Genomic DNA, 18263 nt, shown 5'->3' on the forward strand with positions numbered 1-18263 from the left:
GGTTCACTTGTGATACTACAGGTATCAACGGTTTGTCCCCTTTCATTGTTGTGTAGTATTCCATTATGTGGGCGTACCACAATGTGTTTATTTTTTCTTTGTTGGTGGACCTTTGCCTTGTTTCTAGTTTTGATGTTTATGAAAAAAGCTGCTGAACACTTCTGCCTGTCTTTTGGTGGACCAACACACTTCTCTAGGGTGTATACCCAAGGGTGCTTGCTGGGTGATGCTATAAAATCCTTGTTTTGTCAAGAAGGAAACTAAGGAGGCTTCAGAAGATCTGGCAGGGGAAATGACTTGCCCAGGTTCACACCGTGACTCATGGTGGAGTTCAGCCTATCTGTGCCACCCCTCAGGCCCTCTCACCAATGATTTTACCCACATCCTATCCCCAAGCTGTGGCCTGCTGCTTCTCGCCCCAGCCTGTGGGAGGGTTTGAAGGCTAAGGTCAGGGAGCCTCTGGATAACCGTATTTCTAGGTCTTATGAGTGCTCTTTGGTCACCCACCTCTTTCCCCTTCCCTGGCCTTGGAGATAGTGGGCAGGCCACAGTTTGCCTTCTGTGGTTGTGGGTGCTGTAAGAGATGAGGAGGCATTTTTGTTTGTTGGATATTGGTGCCTGGGCTGGCCAGGCAGGGGCCAGGATTGACATGAGGGGGCTGTATTAGGGTCTTTGGCTTAGGACAGTGTACATGGGTGTGCAAGCTGTGAGTAGGGCCCTGTGTAGCTCTCACTCACCGTGCTCCTGGTGGGTGTAGGAGCATGGAGCTGCCTTGCTCAGTTCTGTCTCATTCTGGAAGGAGCCTGGCACAGTGGCTCAGTCTGAAGCTGGTGCAAGCCTGGCTCAGGGGCCATCTCCTCTTGCAACCCTCTCAGGCCCTGGAGGTAGCATGTATGTCTCTGTCCTCAGCTCTCACCACTTGGTTCTCTGATGGTACCAACTCCCTGGGAGGTGGTGCCTTTAGCTCTTTCCATACCTGCCCCACCTCACCAGCCTGAACTCTTCAAGGGTTGGGACAGAAATGAATATGGGCACCACCCCTCCTCCACCTTGTTTTGAATCAGCCTTTAACTTTTTAAAATTGAGGTAAATATACATACCATAAGATTTACTCTTTATCCATTTTTAGTTGTGCAGTTCAGTGGCATTAAGTATGTTCACATTTCTGTGCAACCATCATTAAGTACCTCATATAAGTGGAATCATATAGTATTTGTCCTTTTGTATCTGGCTTAAACACTTAGCATAATGTCTTAGAAATTCATCCGTGTCTTTGCATGTATCAGATTTCATTCCTTTTTAAGGCTATAATTGTTCTTTTGAGCACATTTTAAAGGTACCTCAGATCTTTAGGAGTGAGTGAGTGGGTCAACTTGATGGTGGGAGTGGAAATAAATGATGTTTATTCACATTTACCGGGTACCAGCCCTTCCCTTGTCTTGTCTCATGCAACCCTCACCATGAGTAGGTTCTAATATTGTACATGAGCCTATGAGTAGGTTCCAATATTGTCTTCATTTTACAGATAAGGGACTAGGCTCAGAGAATTTCAGTAACTTGACCAAGGTCACACAGTAAGTCATTGGTCAGCTAGGACTGCGTGCCAAGTCTGCCTGAATGCACAGCTCATGCGCTGTGTTCCCAACCCCAGCGTAGTGCCCCAGCCAGGCTTCGAGTCATTTCCTCGAATCCTTCTCGTCACCTCCCTACAGCTGATTGGAGCTGAATGTGGAACTGATGGGTGCCAGCTGGCAGTGAGAAGGTGATGGCAGTGGCCCTGCCTCCCTGGCCTGCGTCCTCCTTCCTGGGCCTCAGCTTCTGTTGAAAGCCCCTTTATGAAGCAGCTTCCCCAGTCTGGGTTGATGTCTGTGGGAATGTGGGCCTCAGTGCCCCCAGCACAAAGCCGACAGGGCAGGGTGGCCAATGGCAGGATGTCACTCTTGGCAGAATTTTCCCTGAACAAATAGCTACCAGGAGCTTTGGGATCAAGAGGATAGATAAACAGGAAAAGGGAGAAACATAAAAATATTATTCTTCCCCTCCCGTGCCCTGGTGTTTTCTTCCTGCTCTTCCCTCTGCCACTGGAGGTCTGAGGTGGCAGAGCTCTTTCCCTGCCAGAAACCACCCAGAGGCCTGGAGAGCCGTGCTAGTGAGCTGTAGGTTTTGCTTTGCTTCAAGGGGTGGGATGAGCCTGGGCGTTGGGGTCAGATAGGGCTGAGTTTGAACCTTGGCTCCACTATTTCTTTGCCACTATTTCTTGCTTGTCAAATGTTGCTCATCCTTCAAGGCCCAGCTCACTGGCCTCCTCTTCCAGGAAGCTTTCCTGACCCTGAGTTAACATCTCTCTCCTTTGTGCAACTCAGTGTGGTGGGAAAGGTCCTGGAGGCCCTGCCCTGCTGTCAGCCTTTCTGAGACTCAGTTTTCCCATCTGTGGATTGGGCATAATAGGAGAAAGGGGTAAGAGAGAGCCCGGGTTCTGTTACTCTGGCCTGTATGGAGTTGGCCAGGGCCTGGTGAAACGTGGCCCTCTCAGGGTTAACTCCCTGCCATGCCAGGGGCGGAAGCGAGGAGGACAGTGTGTGAAATGAAGTCACTTCCCTGCCTGGGGATCTGCCATGTGCCTGGCCTTCCGCCTTAAATCCTGTTTCCTCCTTGGCCTCTGCATGCCCACCCACTCCTGGCTCCCATGACCCCAAAGGTCACCAGCAGGTGGGGCTCCTAATGGAATGTTGGCCTGTCATTCATCCTCTGAGGTCAGTTCCTGTCTGGATCAGCGATCCACCTTTCCTGCCATAGCCTTATACTTGAGGTTTCATGAGAATGGTGGGAGTGGGGTTTGAGGGAGGCTACCCGAGGTCAAGTTCAATGCCTAGCCTGCTTTTTACTCTTGGGGCCCTTAGGCCCAAGGAGGGCAGGCACTTCCTAAGGTCAGGACCAGGAGGCAGGCCTCTGGACCAAACTCCAGTTTGGGGGACTCTTTGGGCATCCTCCGTAGTTGCAGGTTGGTGGTGTGAGATCATCACCCAGCTTCCCTGGGCCTCTATTTTTTTTTTCCTCTGGAACCTGGCTGTTAGATCTGCCTTGACCACTGATCTGGTCAGGCCAGGGCATCCATGACCTTGTTTAACCCTCATTCCACTACAGGGAAACTGAGACTCAGAGAGGCTCAGGCACTAGCCTGAGCTTCTGGCGGGGGATAGCACTGGGGCATACTCAGGTCTTTCTGACTCCAGTATCCTAGTTCCTTCCCTGAGAAGGTGTTAGCTTTCCATCAGTAGCAACTCAGGAATATCCTCAGTCCTCTGACCTTTTCCTGTGTGTTCAGGTGCTATTTGGGCTGTAAGGTTGATACAGAACTGTGATTATTGGTATCAGAGGCCATACTGTATAGGTCTTTCCCGTCCCTTCTTTTTTTCTATAAATAGTATAGGTTCATTATAGGAAAATCAGAGAAAAATAAAGCTATGAAGGAAGATCAGAAAAATCATCTGTGATCCCACTTCCCAGTGATAACCACAGTTTACTATTAAGGTTTTGAGATTTGGTCTTCCAGACATTTTTCCTCTCTCTCTGTCTCTGTCCCTTTCTCTCTGTGTCTCTCGCTGTCTCTCTCTGTCTCTGTCTCTGCTCTCTCACTTTCTGTGTGCGTACTGAATACGAGAGCCTTTTTATGGAATGAAACTCTGAAATACTCTTTTGTGTTTTATTTATTTTTTAACTAAACATACAGTACTTATATTCCTAGATTAGTAAATAAACTTCTATTTCTTTCTTTTGAAACTTAAAATAAAATTCAACCTGCTCAGAAAAACAGACGTGTTATAAGTATACAGCTTGATGGCTTACAAAGCGAGCACAACCTTCGGTGCCTTACCAGGTCACGGAACAGAATTCTTCCAGCACCCTGGATCCCTGCGACCCATCGCCATCCCTTTCTTCCTGCTCCATGCCTGACTCCTTCTCTGACTTTCAACACCATAGACTAGCTGGCTTGTTTCTGAGTTTTAGATAAACGGAATCACAGTATTTGCTTATGTTGGCTTCTTTCCCTCCATATCCTATTAGTGATGGTCATGTGATGCTCTATCTGTTTTAATGATCACATGATGACGTTCACGATGCATTCATCTTCGACCACCGTTGACGTGAAAGATATTTCCAGTCTTTGACTAATGTAAACAAAGCTGTACTGAACATCTTTGTGGTCATATCTTTGATTATTTCCTTTGAATCAATTGATAAAAGAATTGCTGGGTCAAAGGGTCATACATTTTTAAGGCATTTTAAAATTATTGCCAGATTGGCCTCTAGGGACCTGTGCCAGTTAACATCCTGCCAGGTTCTTAGGAGGGATCCTTAGCACCCAAGCCGACACAGGGTCTTCATCCTGCTGTACCTGTGATACCAAGATAGGCAATACTTGGCATCTCATTGTTTCTAGTGTTTAAACTACAAGTGAGGATGAACATTTTTTCTCATGTTTATTGACCATTTGTATTTCTTTTCTGTTGGGTTTTGGTTTTTATTGGTTTTACTCTCAAGATGTCCTTGTTTTCTCATTTGTTTAGGAAAAAAACTATACTGAATATGATGAATAATAAAAATGTTGAAAATATTTTTATCTAGTGTACCATTTGCCTTTTAACTTTGTGTTTTTTTCTGTTTTGGTCAAAAGCTGACCATTTTTTTATGTAGTCTGGTCTATCAATATTTCACTGCATGTCTTCTCTGATATTTCGCATAGAAAGTTCTTTTCCACGCCAAGATGATGCAGATGTTCACTTACATTCTCTTCTTTCGCTTCTGTGGTTGCCTTTATAGCACGTTATCATTCGTCCTTCTGCATTTCCTTTGGGAGCATAATGTTAGGTGAGGGACAGCTTATAAGTCTTAACCTATCAGCTCTCGGTCACCTGTGCACCCTTGGGCAAGTTACCCAGACTTTCTGTGCCTCAGTGTCATACCTGTAAAATGGGAATAATGCTAGTACAGAAAACCAAAGGGTTCCTATTTGCAAACTTTTTCGTGTCAGGACTCCTTCTTTTACACTCATAGAAACTGGAGATCCCAAAGAGCTTTTGTTTCCGTGGGTTATATACATAAATTGGTGTTTACCGTATTAGAAATTAAAACCGATTATATTCCTAGGTCAGTAAAGAAATGGCTATTTCTTTTGAACTTTAAAATGACATATTTATGTATACATATTTATGCAATATGCATAAAATACGTATTTATGCACTCCTTTAAAAAATAACGATAACAAAACGCTTGTTAATATAAATAAAATACTTTTTTTCTGAAAAATGGAAAAGTATTTTACTAACCTATGGATATTTTCCTTTGATACTACATAAAAATTAGACAGATGATAGTTTCTTAAAGGTTAGTTAAAACGTAGACTCTGAAAATATATTAATGAATTTCATATATTTTGTTACATTATAATTCATTGGACTGTTTTGCACTGTGAATGGATCTTTGACTTAGGTCTGATTTTGTAAAACATCAAATATTCGTCATTGGGGACACATTGGATCACATACTGCTCTTCCAAATGTGGATGCATTTTATTTCATTGTACTGAAAAATGACATATGCTAGCATCATAACGCATATCACAAATCTTTATGATTTTGTGACAGTTCTGAGAAGCTGTCAAACTTCACAGGGGCTGATGCCAGTTTTCCAAAATTCTAATTTTTCTCTTGATAGCTCAAACGTTATCATTGGCTGTCAGTCGTTTTCCATGAAAGGGGTGGACTCACCCTGTTCATTTTTGCCAGATACCCAATTCCGAATAACCATCATTTGTCGGCGTTCTTTCATGTAGAAGTGGTGTTCCATGGACAGAGAGTCTAGCTCAGTGACAGCTCAGACAGCCTTCTAAGTGCTTTTCCTCCAGACGTGTGTCACATTCCAGTAACCAGCCCACGTGCACTTCCCGGACCATCACACAGAATATTAAAAAGACATGTACTCAAGGGCTGAGATTTGGTAAAATTAATCAGTTTGAACGCTTTATCAAGGACATTCTTAAGTGACACTGGCGCATTTTGTCATCGTGAATGATGACCAGCCCAGTGCTGTGCCTCCTGCTGAGCTTTTAGCAGATTTACCCTCAACGCTTTTGCTCCATCAAATGTCCTCATGGCAAGAAAGGCAATGATGTTTTATTACTCTCCCGATTCTCGAGAATCGAGAATCCTTTTGACCCTGTGGAGCCCTGGAAGGTGTTGGGGACCCCTGGGCTCTGCAGAGCATGATCTCAGAACTGTGGGTCAGATGACAGGTAAATAGCCTTGGGCAGTACCTGGGCCTCTCTCGGTCAGGAACAGTTTACCTGCTGCCGTTATTTCCCTCCCCCGCTAACCTTGGAGAGTACAACATGAGAGAATGTGGGGGAGTGGAGACGGAAACCATTTGGGGTTAAAAATTTATTATTTGTAATTTCAAACCCTGCTCCAGGTGCTAATGCGTTTGGTCCTCAGGAGTGAGGGAGAAACCCAGGGGACCCCATTTTTCTTGCCCCTCTGGAAGACAGGAAGGGCATGACTCAGTGGGAGAGACCCAGGGGTCTTAGGTCACTCTCTCTAATGGGTGAGGTCTGCTTCCCAGGCAGGGGGCTCCTCAGAGTCACCTTTCCCCCTTACTGGCCCAAAGGGGCCTCCACAGCCTCTGGCCTCCATGTGCCTTTCTCATTAACCTTCTCTGCTGTGTGGGGTCCAGGAGTCATTGTCCTCCCCCTGCTCCATTTTCTGTAAGGCAATCAAAACAAGGCTGCGTTTATGGAGTGCCTGTTGTGTTCTGGGCCCTGGGCTACAGCCCCACCTGTATTGTCTCATTTATGCTCACAAAACGGATTACCAGAGAGTTGATCTTTTTGTTGTTTTTGTTCTTTAAAAATCTTTCCAGTTTTGTTCATTCAAGTGGCTACTTTGTGCCAAGCACTGGGATGCCATTGAAGGCCGGCCCCAGCTCCCAGCCTGGTGGGCCTCATGGGGGAGCGACAACCATTGTGGAATGTGGCTAGGAGGAGGTTAAGGATGGCTTTCTGGTGCAGAGGATGCTAGTGAGCTAGGCCGAGGGAGTGAGCAGGGCAGGAAGATGTGGAATGGATGAGCATTAGGCCAGTGTGTGGCCCTCAAACTTTGCTGCTCTGAAGAAGAAATGGTGGCATTTGTTCATTACTGGTGGAAAACTGACTAGATTGGACCAATTGAGAGCTGGCCCAGACTTGTCCTTTATGGGCTATTTAAAGGATTTTCAAAGGCATGATTTCTGTCTTACATAGACTGTAGAACACCCCACCCTCAACCCCCTGACCCAGTAAGATGCACCACTGCTTTATTCTTATTACTTTTGTTATTGTTGTTAATTATTTGCAAAGGCCTGTTGAGTCGTCTGTTCCAAGGACTCTAAAGTGTTCACTCTGGCTGGAGTTTCGAGCACAAAGGTGGGAGATGGGGAGAAATAGGCTGTAGAAGGAGGCTGGGCCTGCTTGGGGGAAATGAATGGATTGCAATGTGGTTCTTCCTTGAGTGTAAATGAAGCCTTTTATGCTGAAATCTGTCTCCTCTGCTTGGTGTGCTTCATTCTCTGGAGCAGGAGAGCTCTTCCTGGTCAGGGTCGTCCCTGGCCCTGGGTGGACATGCTCAGTGAGGCAGATGAGCGGAGAGGTGCAGGGAGACCCCTGGTCCTGACCTTGCTGCTCATGGTCTCTGTGACTGTGGACAGGTCTCTGGCCTACTCTGGACCTTAGTTTCTTCTTCTATAAAATGAGATGAGCAGACTAGGGATTCAAAGGTGCCTCTGACTCTAACTCTAAAATACATATCGGTGCCCAAGGGGGATTTAGACTCTGTAGGGACTGTGTGTGTGTGCTTGTGTGTGTGTGTGTGTGTGTGTGTGTGTGTGTGTGTGTGTGTTGGGAGTTGGGAATAAGGCCTGGGGGCAAGTGAGGAGTTGGTCTGAGTCCCTGCACTGGGTACAGATTGAAAGTTTTATTGACACCTCCCCAGCTGCCCACCAGCCCCCCAGCTCTCCCCCGGCCCCACAGTAGGGGAACCCCTGCAGCATGGTTCCTTCCTCTGGGCGCTTATTCCCCACAGCTGAGTGAGATGCTTCCTGCAGCTGGTCACCAGCCTCCTGCCCTATATTTTTAGTCTGTTACTGCCTCACCTCCCCCACCTCCCACCACCACCTACATCTGGCTTCCATGGGTATGTGAGAGGCTGTGGCCCTGGAAGGGGTATTCTTCCCTGGGTCCAGCTTATTCTGTGCCTTCTGCCAGGTCTCTGGTTTAAGCTTCTCAGTGTCTATTGGAAGTGTGAGGGTGGCTTCAGCAGAAACGGGAGAGTGATGGCTGGATGATGCAGTAGAAAGAGCCTGGTTGTGAAATCAAAGGTCCACTTTGTCATTATATTATCTAGTGAACTTTATGAGCCTCACTTTTTTTCAGCTGCTAAATGGCACAGTAGCCTGTGCTTCTGCCTTTCTCATAGTGTTGTTCTGAAGCTGAAATGAGATAGTGAATATGAAATTCATTTAGCAAAATGACGTTCGGAATGTACAGCTGTTGTGGTTCAACCCTGCGGGGGGCCCTGGGGAAACATTGGAATCAGAGTGGGGAGATAAGGCACGTACTTACCAAATCTTGGGCCAGGCCAGTGAGTTCAAGGGCGGGGTTGTGTGGGGCACAGGCTGTATGCTGAAAGGCTTGGAGGGGCATGGAGCATTTCCACTGGATGTTCATGGGTAGGGTGAAGGGGTGAGGGTGGGAATGACATTCCCAGTTTTGGGACCAGGGAGGGCATAAGCATGGAGGCAGGGAAGGGCTGGATGTGTCCTGGGAGGTCCAAGAAGTAAGTGTCTCTGGTCAGCATCTCCCTAGGAGGGGCCCCATGGTGGATGTGGAGGCAGGAGGCTCTGCAACCACCTTTCTGAGCTGGCGGCCAGCACAGCAGCTCTGCCTCTGGCTGTTTCCCACATTGTACTTTCATAAAAGGTTGAGAGATGATGAAGATGGGAAAGGGGATCTTAAATGCCAGGCAAGGGAGTCTAGACTAGAGGCCACAGGGGTGGAAGGGATGGGGACAGACCCTAGAATTGGAGCATGATTCTTCCCAGCTCCTTGAAATGATGCTTCAAGGTCCCTGTGAAATTGCTGGAGGTTGGAAGTGGGGTTCAAACATAAATTCCCACTGGCTCTTTGGGGCACAGTCCCTGGAAGCAGCCAGGAGAGTGTTGACAGGGCCAGGGCCCTAGGTGGAGTCTCAGGAGACTCTAGATTCTGCTGACCTTGAAATGCCCAAATGCCCAACTTCTTGGAAGCTGAGCAGGTGAGCATGTCCAGGTACCCTTAACTCTATTCTCCCTAGGGTCTTCTCTGCAGCGTTCTGTCCTTCCCCCACCTTCAGTCCCAGGCCGTCTGGAACCTGGTGATGCACAGGAGCTTCAGGCTTTCTCAGGAACCAAATGGCTGCCCTTCCCAGAGTTGATTGGCACCTTTTCTGGGGATTTTTACACTCCTGCTCTTCCCTGGAAGAACCAGCAGGGCGGGTCCCTCCCATCCAGATGATACCTTCTTGATTTCTAGGGAGTTCCCCTGCTCAGAAAGGCCCTGAGAGGGACACGGAGAGAATTCAGAGGGGAGACTCTTACAGGCTCTGTCTGCCTTTTTGGAGCAATGGAGGCCAAGCCTCTGTCTATACCGTGAAGCGGACATCTAGCTGCTTAGACCTTTCTAAATCTCTGCAGCTTACTTGGGGAAATCTGCTGCACCGCACTGTCTAGCAACCAGTGGGGCTCTAATGGCCAGCTGTGTGCATCTCCTCAGCTACCCCGTGGGCCCTGGTGGCCAGAGACAATGTCTCCTAATTCTGTAGACTCCCAGGGCCCCGGCGTGGGCTGGGCCCACAGGACCCTGGTGTTGCTGTGCCTGGGCATGGAACTGCCAGCCTGCAGTGCAGCCTTTCACCAGAGGGGAAACTCAACGTTCTCCCTCCAGAGGGGGAAAAAGTAAGTTCTGTCCTGTTGCCATGTGGCGTGTGGTCGTTGAGGGTCACGCCTAAAATTAACAGCGTGCATTAGTCAGGATCACATTTGGCTATGGATAATAGGAAAAGTCAAATAACAGTGGTTTATACAAAATGGGAGTTTATTTCTATGTCCTGTCCAAGTCCAGAGCTTTGTGGTCCATGCCTGGTATGATGGGTTCGTGCCATGGATTCCTTGGGGATTAGATCTCCACCATTCCTAGAGTGTGGTGTGGCTTCATGTGCTCATGGTTCAAGATAGCTGCGAAGCTTCAGTGATCACATCTGTGTTCCAGGCAGCAAAATGGAGGAAGGGAGGAAAGGGGGCTCATAGGAAGGAGCCTGGGACTTGCCATGTGACACTGCACCATACGTTCCATTAGCTAGAATTAGTCACAAGGCCCCCAGGTAGCTGCAGGGGAGATGGGGATTGTGGTCTTGGCTCTGGGAAGCCATGAGCTCAGCTAGCTGTTCCTGTTCCTCATCTGGTTTGTTTCATACAGATGGCAGGGAACGGGTGGGAGGTGAAGGCATCCTCAGCATTTCGATCAAACTAGAGGATGTTCCCAAGCTGAGCAGCTAGGCCAGCACTTCGGGGACTGCAGACCCTCCCCCAGGGAGATTTCTCAGAGGGAAGGTCATTCCTGCCTTGGGACCAGAAAGCCACATGCCCCAGCACAGGAAGAGGTACAGAAAGGCTCTCGAGGGGTTAAGAGTCAGCCCAGTGGCAGTGGTCAGAATAACGGAAGTGGGCCAACCTCTTCTGAGGGGGTCAGAGCATGTGGCATGTGTCTGGGCTACTGGGACCTGAGGGGCAGGACAGGTTCACTCATAGGAGAGTGGCCAGGAGGCTGAGGAATGCGAAGATTTGGGACAATGAAGGAGGACTACAGGTGCTATGACACAAGTGGACAGGATGCCCCAGGACGAGTGTTAAACCAAGAGCACCCTCCCCCACCAGACCTCCAGAGGCCTGCAGGGGCACCACCACTTGGTTTTTAAGTACTGTAAGCTAATTAGGTCAAACAATGTCGAAATTGCAAGGATCAAGCCATTTGCACATATAACCCCTTTTGGCTCATGGATTACAAAATTTCTCCCTCCAGATGAGACGTGGTCTCTGAGTCTTCAAGGTGGAGAACCAGGAGAAATATGTGGAAAACTAGCTTCTCATAAGACAACTTAAAATTTTTTAAAATTTTATTTAAAAAACGTCTTAGCTCCAGATTTTTATTTTACAAAATTTCAAGCCTACAGAAAGGTTGAAAGAAGAGTACAGTAAATGCATGTTTATCCTTACCAGTTGCTAAATTTGCTCCATTTGTGCTCGCTACCCTTCGTCCCTCCCATATGAAGGTCACAGACATCAAGATACTGCACCTCTAAGCACTATAGCCTGCATCTCTCTCTCTCTCTCTCTCTCTCTCTTTTTTTTAAATCTAAAATGTGTTTATTGGGATGGTTCTTTACTCTCTTGTTTCACAGTGCTTTTAGTGCCACTACCTTCTAAAGGAGCTTCCTTCTGTAAGCCTTGCTTTTCTTCCTGTAGCTAACAGAGGACAGTGGAACAGCCAACACACAAAACTACTGTCTGTGCGTAGCTAAAGATGGTGGTGATTTCATAGCACCCTGGGCATTTCACATCTGTGAAGCAGGAGTTGGGACTCTGCACCAGGTGCTACTTCTTGTGTTTCCTCTTCTCTTCTGGAGAGGGATGACGGAGTTCCTTAGCGAGAAGCATGTTCTCACAGGGAGGTCGTCACTGCCGGAGTGACGGCAGCCTGAATGTCTTAAGAACAAGGACATTCTCCTTGTATGCACAATCATCACGCACAAGGAAGTTAACTTATTTATCCAACATATAATCCACATTCAGATTTTCCCACTTGTTCTCAAAATGTTCATTATAGCCTTTTCTTTCCTCCCCCAGTCCAAGATCCCATTGAGAGCTTTCTATCAGGCAGAACTGACCTACATGGTGAGCTCCAGAGGTGAGGGGCTCCTCAGTCCTAGAGGCAGGCAACTAGGGTGCTGGAAAGGGCACTTTTCCTTCCTTAGGACCCCAAATTCCAGGTGCGTCCAGGCCTATGCTTGGAGCACATGGTGACTGACAAATGCCACAGTCTTTGCGGCCACAGAAAAGGCAGGAGTCCCTTTTTTGCCCTCTACCCGTCAGGGAGGCTTTATCACCCCTAACCAGGGGCAGATCTGGCCCCTTTACCTGCAGCAATTCCCAGCTCAGGGGTCTCCATCTTGCTGCTGCCCTGTGCCAGCCCTTAGCTCACTGCCCAGTCAGTCACCCTGTCCACCTTTGTCTACTTCCCGCTCCAAGCCCACCTGGAGGTGTTGTCTTAATGATGACACGTTTCTGCCAGAACTCGAACTTTCAAAGGCTCCCCACTGTGTGCAGGCCTGGAACTCAAGGCCACCCTACGGTGGCGGTATTTCTAAATATCCCTCCTCCACCTTCTATTTTAATGTCTTAAACTTTTTTTCAGTTTAGAAAAAGTAAAAACATTTCAGGAACATATAATTTAGTGGGTGAAGGTCTCCTGCAGTCCCAGATCCCAGATGGCTTTATTTTTTAAATTGATCTCATCCTTGTTTTAAAGGGAAGGAGGCTGAGGGGCAGAGATTGTGAAGGGACAGGTCTAGGTGCGCCCCCCAACCCCCTTTGAGGCGTCAAAAACCAGGACTCCGCTTCTATCTAGCCACGTAGCCTAGGGAAATGCACATCATTGGTTAGCTGTTTCCTCTTCTGTAAGGTGGGGCATCATAAACCCTGTCTCACCTCTCCCGAGGGTTGTTGTCAACAAAGACAGAAAAACCACAAAGACACAAAAAACCTCACCAGGCTGTAGGAATAGAGTGCTTATCATGGGAACACAGATGACATTAGGCAGGGGGCACTTGGGCTGGGAACAAAGGCACGGAGATGGAGAAGCACAGGGGGCTTTGGAGGTGGGGCTTGGGGGATGCCCTGGCTGAGAAGCTGTGACCTTAGTCCAACTTTGAAACTATTACAAATAACTGTACTTTTTTTTTTTTTTAAACATTCCCAAAGTAATCATGTTTATGGTAGGAAATTTAGAAGTGATAGGTAAGCAAAAAAGAAACTAAATACCACACTCAGTCACTCCCTCAGGAGTAAGTGCCGTAATGTTTAAACATCTTCCTCATCTTGTGCCTACTTGTCGAGTACCATCCTTGGTTCCATCAACAGGAGCCAGGCAGAGTAGGGAGGTAAAGTGACGGAGCCCATTCATTCCATCAGCAATTATGTGTCTAGCTCCTCCTCTGAGCCAGGCGTTCGAAGCCAGGAAGGACACAGGATGGCCCCTGCTGGGAACAGCATGAAGTGGAAAGAAATGGAGTGTCTCATTTTGTGATACCACAGGCTGTGGGAGTTAAGAGGTGGGGGTGGGGGTGTAGTCAGAGAGGGCTTCTTTGGAGGAACTGAGCTTTAACCTTCAAACCTGAGTAGAATGTGGGAGGGTGGGGGAGGAGGGCCATCCAGGTGAGAGGAGTGTGGGGTGGGAGCAGCTTCCCCCACATCCTCTCGCCAAGGGCTGAGGCCTGCTCCTTGATCCCGGTGCTCGCTCCTCCGTGGGTCTCGAAAGCTGCAGATGGCCTCAGGTTGGTCATCTGCTCATTTCATGAATATTTCCTGAGCATCTGCTGGGCCCCAGCTGCTGTTCTGGGGCTGGGTCATGGTGTGAACAAGGCAGGTTGCCGTCCTGCTCTTAGGAAGTTGGGGAGACTGATGCTACACACATAATTTTGTCAGCGAGTTGGTTAAGAAAGAAAAGGGGCTCTAAGATAGAGAAGGACTATGGGGGTAGAGGGCTCTCTGAGGAGGTGACAATTTGAGCCCAGACAACAGGTAGGGGCAACCACGTGAACAAGCTGAAGGTGTTCCAGGCACTCAAGGAGTGGTGGGCATGAAAGCTTCATGAGGAGTGGGTCTGGGGTGTTGGAAGGAGGAGGAGGAGGAGGACATGGCCGGCGCCTAAGCATCACGGCAAGGGGAGGGGTGAGACAGGGGTAGGGCCTGCGCTCCAGGGTGAGAGAGGAATGACGTGTCCGTGGCCCGAGTGCCCTCTGCCTACTGTTGTCTGTGTTCCCACGGTCATTCCATTCGCACAGCCTGCTGGGCGTTTTGTGTCTTTGTGGTTTTTCTGTCTGTTACTGACAGCAACCTTCAAGGGCGGCGAGACAGGGTTTATGACCCCCAGTTTACAGAAGAGGAAGCAGTGAAGCAGGGCCAGTGGTGTGATCTGGGGTTTTAAAAGGTCCTCCTGGCTGCGCCATGGAGGATTGACTGTATGAGGGGCAGGAGGGAAGAGAGAGACCACTGGAGGCTGTTGTAGTCCCTCCAGTCGGGGGCTGGTGGCCAGTGATCAGAGCGGCTGGGCCAACTCGTGGTGCAAACCCGTTCTTCTGTGGGCAGGTTGTAGACAGTGGACAGAGGACTTGCCCATTCCCGGTTCTTGATTTAGGCCAGGGGCAGATGGAAATCTTCCTAAGTGGCTCACTGGACAGAGCGAAACGAGAGAGTGGTAATTGTGTGTGACCAGAGCCAGGCAGCTGCTGTGGCCCGGCCCCACTCTGCCATTTTCCTGGGACGAGAGCCAGGAGACAGCCCACGATTCCTCCTGAGACCCTTCCTCTTATTGGAGGTGTCTGGGTGAGGCCCCACATCCTGGCCAGGGAGGCTCAGATCCGGTACCAGGGAGGAGATGGGGAGAAGGGCAGGGAACATAGGGCCCGGGCTGATCTTAAGGGAAGTGACAAGTTTGGACCCTCAGTGTGTGTAGGGTGTTGCTTTACACACACATTCACTTATTTCATTGTCGTACAGTCCAATGAGGGAGGTACACTTATGGTCTTCAGTTAACAGGGAAACTGAGACTTTGAGAAGTTAAGCCATGTGCTCAAAGTCATAGCATTAATACATAGTGGAGATGGGAACCAGCCGGTGTTCAGCCCTAGGTCCATGCTTATACCACTGTGTCCCCCAGTTGGGTGGGAGGAGGTCGGAGAGTCACCTGCAGCCTCTGCGAGTCCCCACTTTCCTTTCTGTTAAATGGGGGCGCTAGCACTGGCTTCTCGGATTTCTTTATGCCTCGAACAGATAGTTATTAAGTTCTTACCTACAGCAGGCATTGGGCTCACCTGTGAGGACCCTGAGCTGGCTGAGGGGTGCCCTCAAGGCCCATGAAGGACTTGAGACTCAGCAGCCGTTCAGAAGAAATGTAATGTGAGCCATGGGTGTCATTTTAAAAAGCCATGTTAAAAAGTAAAAAGAAATAGATGAAATTAATTTTAATTTCATCTATTTAATACAATATATCAAAATACTATTTTGACATATATAATCAACATAATAAATTGCTAATGAGGTATTTTACTTCTTTTGTACTAAGTCTTTGAAGTCCAGTGTGTATTATATTCTTGTGACACATCCCAATGTGGACCAGCCCCATTTCGAGGGCTCCATAGCAATGTGTGGTTGGAGGTTACTGTATTGCACAGCCCAGCTTCACTGTCTAACTGCTCAGTGTCCTCCCCCCATGCCCACCACAATGTCTAGTAACAGCTGACTTTTATTGAGCACTCACTGACCAGGCTGTATTCTGAGGACTTGAAATACATTATATTATTTAACTTTCACAACAACCCCACGGGTGTGGTACTGCTAATGGCCTAATTTCACAGATGTGGCAGCTGAGACCCAGAGAGGTAGCTTGGCCAACGTTGTATAGCAGATGAGTTGTGGAGCTGGGTATGAGGGTGTGACTAGAGGGGCGAGCACACTGTGGGACAGAGGACAGGGGAGCACCTCTTGTTTTTAGTAGATTTATTCAAGCAAATCCCATACAGTAAAATTTACCCAATTTAAGGCTACACTTTGGTTGGTGCCGGCAAGTGTATATAGTTGTGTAACTACCACATTCAATATATGGAGCAGTTCCATCCCCCAAAAGATGCCCTTGAGCCTCGGTGTGGTTGATGGGCCTGGCACCTCATAACCATTGATCTGCTCTCTGCCCCTGTAGTTTTGTCTTTTCTGGGATGTCATGTAGATGGGACTACACAGTTTGAAGTCTTTGGGGCCTGACTTATTTCTCTTAGTGTGATATTTTTTGAGATTCATCCATGCAATTGTGAATATCAGTAGTTCCTTCTTATTCCTTCTTATTACTAAGTAGTATTCCATTGTAAGAATGTGTCCGATTTGTTCGTCTGTTCACCAGTTGATGGACATGTGGGTCGATTTCAGTTTTTGGAGATTATGAATAATGCTGCTACATATAAGCCTTTCTCTGGACATGTTTTCATTTCTCTCTGTCAGTCACCTGAGAAGGGAATTGCTAGGTTACGTGGTGTTTATCCATCAAGGATTCTGTATGGCAGTTTCTTTCTTCTTAGGATTTAACTGCCTTGTGTTTTCCCAGAGGCAGGAGGATAGCATGTGTGTGTGTGGGACTTTCTCAAATACCGTTATAGCTGCAGCCCAGATGAGTCTGTGGCTTCTTAGTTCGTCACCATGTGTGAAATGGAGTCTAGATTTTTCCAACCCTCCATGGGAAACCATGAATCTCTCTGCCTCTCTAGGTCTGGGGTGTTTTGGCAGAGAGTGAAGTGGATGAGGGTCCGTATGCACCCTGAATGGGGGTCGTACAGATTCTGGGGGAGAGGAGAGTGTTGGGGTGCTCTTGCTGCCAAGGCCAGTATGAAGAGGCAAGAAGGCAAACTGATGAGGAGTAGTTATCAACTTCTGCCACGTACTAAAGGTCAGCTGTCCTCATCTGAAAATGGACACAGTTAAGGCCTCAACCTTACACGGTTGTTGGGGGACCATATGATGGAAAGCGCCCTGTGTGGTACCCAGTACATAGTAGGTGCTTTGAAATGTTAATAAACATAAGCCAAGGAGAAGGTGGAGGAAGGCCTGTGTTTGGTGGGGCATAGTCTTCCCTTAAAGTAGGGGTTCCTCTTTTTTTAAAAAAAAATTTGCCAAGAATGTCTCTAGCAATCTGGCAGAAGCTCATGGACTTCTTCTAAGAATGTTTTTAATGCACAAAATAAAATATATGGGCTTACAGAGGAAGTAAATTTTATTTAGAGAGCTGTCAAATACTAAAAACAAATCGGTATGTGGTAACACATGTCCTTAGTTACTTAATTGCATTAACAAGATAATCCATTAGGTAAGTTAAGTTATAATTTTATTTTTTGAAGGCACATCAGTGACAAGGCTGTTGTTGCTTAGCTTCAAGGGAGGCATTAAGCTGGGGTATGTTCTAGATGGATCATGCCCTGTATGAAGGACACCAGGTGCTCATGATTGTTTTGATGCTCCTAAGTGCTGAGGATCCCACTTTGCAAATGAAATGGCAGCTTCGCTATAGCTGGCTTCTTAAGGCAAGGGTAGGCTTCTCCCTAGGATCGTCAGAGTTCTCCAGCTTTTTGAGTCAAACTCAGTTGTGAGAACCTGGGATCCCACTTTGGGGGCCCAGAACCACCAGGCACAGAGTTGTCCCAAATAGGCCAGTTATGTCACCCCAGGTCTGTGGGCAGGAGACCCGGGTCTGGTAATCACTGTGGTTTGAAAGGAGTGATGAGTGCAGGCTGCGTTCCAGATACCTGCCCAACTGAGGTGTGATGTGAAATGTCTGTGAGCCTCTATGGTGACCACATCCCAGGCTCTGTGACTCGACAGGGCACCCTTCACTTGTGATTGAAGGAAATGCTTGCTTTTAGTTAGAGGTAGGAAAATATAGGCGTAATTGTGTACAAACCATCCAGGCTCATGAGAACCGTTAGTCTGGTCTCATCCTAATCCACCCTCCCCACTTTCCCCCAGCAGAAGCTTGAGCACTAGGGACCCCACCGACACCCCTGCCCTTGCTGACCCCTGGCCCTGGAAGTGGATAGCAGAGATTTGACCACTAGTACTGCCAATCTTAGGAGCCAGATCTGTGGGAAGAGAGAGGCATATTTTCCCATGGAGGTATAGTAAAGCCTACCCTCACCTTGAGAAGCCAACCAGCTATAAAACTGGAAGGGACTCTCAGACCATCTCATCCCACACTGTCATTTTATGGCTGGGAACACCGAAGCCCAGAGAGGGGAAGGGAGTTGCCCAAGGTCCCACAGCATATGGCCAGCAGGATGAAGGCTCAGTGCTGGCGAGGCTTACTGGCTGGTAGGGTTGAGAGA

The 18263-nt window shown here is 48.0% G+C and overlaps 1 protein-coding gene and 1 pseudogene across 5 annotated transcripts in view; one reads left to right on the forward strand and one right to left on the reverse strand.

The window, feature by feature from the left end:
* The window catches only part of PALD1 (phosphatase domain containing paladin 1), a 76089-nt gene that overhangs the window by 13797 nt on the left and 44029 nt on the right, over positions 1 to 18263 (forward strand). The gene's annotated exons all lie outside the window — the stretch shown is intronic.
* LOC120609493 (40S ribosomal protein S27-like) lies at positions 11445 to 12104 on the reverse strand (annotated as a pseudogene).

This window comes from Pteropus medius, unplaced genomic scaffold (assembly GCF_902729225.1).
Source record: "Pteropus medius unplaced genomic scaffold, Ma_sr-lr_union100, whole genome shotgun sequence".
Lineage (NCBI taxonomy): Eukaryota > Metazoa > Chordata > Mammalia > Chiroptera > Pteropodidae > Pteropus > Pteropus medius.